Source organism: Silene latifolia, chromosome X, assembly GCF_048544455.1.
Source record: "Silene latifolia isolate original U9 population chromosome X, ASM4854445v1, whole genome shotgun sequence".
Lineage (NCBI taxonomy): Eukaryota > Viridiplantae > Streptophyta > Magnoliopsida > Caryophyllales > Caryophyllaceae > Silene > Silene latifolia.
In genome coordinates, this window is record NC_133537.1 from 314,235,757 (window position 1) to 314,238,110 (window position 2,354).

The following is a 2,354-nucleotide window of genomic DNA, read 5'->3' on the forward strand; positions in this document are numbered from 1 at the left end:
TCATTCCTATGATCAATTGAAAACAAAATATGAGAAGATGTGAATGAATACAAATGGGATACTCACGCTGCTCAGCTGAAGGGCGTTCACGTCCCGCCGGTAGACGTTGTGAGAAGAACGCTTGCTCTTCGTCCGGCACATGACCCAATCCCTCACCACGGGATAGGCCCTCTCCAACGGCTCCGTCCTCTTGGGCGCGAGGCCCGGAAAGTAGGAGTACACCCACGCCTGTAAAGCAAAATGGTCAATGACGATCTTTGATAAAAGAAAGGAATTTACGTTGATCCAAAGGAAGGTTCATACCTCCAACAGTAGCCCAGGTCCGACAGCGCCAGGAGAAGTCCCCTTCTCCATCAACTCCGGACGAACCATGGCCCTCATAAAGCGGAGGAGGACCGCAAAGCCCCAGTGACCAGCCCCAACGCCCTAAGGAACTCGGAGTCGAAAGAAAGGGGAGAAGCTTCGTCGACGGCCTTTCACCCTTGTCTCCGAGGTAAATCGAAGACAAGAACCACCAAAGCCACGCACGAGCCCTCTCGCTTTGCCTGAGGAGGAGGGGCCGTCTCCCTCCCATCGATTACACCGTCTGGGGTCTTCCCCGCAAAGTAATCTCGAACATAGGTCTGGGTACCAAACCCGGCATGTGACCTTCGGCGACAAGTTCCGCCGATCAACCTCCTCGCCTCGGCCGAGTCCGCCCTCATGCCGGTCTCCGGCCACACCATCTCCTCGATCCCGCACGGCGGACAGAAATCATGCCGTAGTCCTCCAAGGTGACTCCCACCTCACCAAAAGGCGGGTGAAATGTGGAAGTCGTATCCCAGAATCGATCCAAGAAAGCGCGAACCAGGCTAAGGTTGGCCCGCAACTTCCTCTTCACGATATCCCTCCAAACCTGAACCAGAGGACCAAACGCTCCGCGCTCGATCATGGCCCTCTCCTCCTCCGACAGCCGCTCGTAATGCTCCATCGCCGTCGTATACCCCGAGAACGACCGGATGTTCCCGGCCTCCTATTAAAATTTGAAACAAAGCTATCTTTAGTTTTGGAATGAGTTTGGAAGAGATTTGAACAAAAGTGGAAAAGGATAGGTAATGAGTTAGGGAGTTCCTATTTACCAAGCTCTTCACCGTCCTGTAGGACAAGTGACCCTCTGCAGCCCACACAAGGTGCCTACTCTCCCAGGTCTCAGCCCACGCAGGAGCACCTCTCAGCTGGCGACCCCCTCGTCCGAGGTGGGCCCGTCTCGGAATCTCCTCCTCATCAGCAGCCTCCTCCTCGGGGACCTCCTCTGCAGCAGCCATCACCGCGGCGGTGAAGGCCTGCTCTAAAGCCTCCTCAACAACAGCGGCGTCTACGTCCATAGGATCTCGCCCGGAAGTAGAAGCATCGTCACCTGCAACGATTAAAGCAAATCCAGGCCGCGTCACATGACGACAAGCCCTTGTTAAGTAGTTTTCGAGCCTTCAAGGCCCAGAAATCGCCCCTTTCCGGCCATCCTTGGCCATGTTCCCGCCAAATCAATCACTCATGTGATGGATAGGGTCAAGTCAAGTCAAAGTCAAAACCTAGTTCCGAGTTCGAGTCGAAAATTCGGCAGCATTTCGCTATAATGGCGATTATGCCCTAAAAGGTGTCCTGCAGAAGTTGTCACAAACCAAACTTCCGAGATGACAGGAAGTTTACCCATCATCCAAGGGTCCTTACTATCAAATTTCATCACAAATGGGCAATCTTAAGGCCATTTTCGAAGCAATTTTCGATCTAGCTGTGACACCGTCTCAAAATTCGCTCAAGGGCTCAAAACTTGATGAAAATTCGAAGTAAATACATGGTTATGTTCCTAACATTGCCTACTACTCGTTTCTAGTATCAATTTGGCATGAAAAATTCATTTGGGGGAAAAGCCCCAAATTTTCGATCAATAGGGTCGAAAACCCTAATGTTCGCGACTCAAAATTCGACAAATATGGAAGATTAATACAAGATTAAAGCACATACCTCGATTAGTCATATTTTAAGCAAGCTTTTGAATCCAACCTTGATAGAAATGGTGAAGATTTGAGAGAGAAATTGAAGGATTTGTGTTTCGAAATAATGAAATAAAACCTTTACGATTTCGCGTTTTTACGCGGAATTCTTTGAATGGAACAGACGCGAAAGCGGCGCTGCGCCTCTTCCAAGAGACGCAGCTCTTGCTGCGCCTCTTCCTTTGTTTCCCTCCTGATGGATTTTCAAAAATCCGTTATGAGTTCGTTACTCGTGGGCCCATCTTTGGTGCGCCTCTTCCTCGATGACATGTTATCACTTTGGTCCGTTTCGACGATTTCCTTTCGTTCCGGCCCGCATTTTAT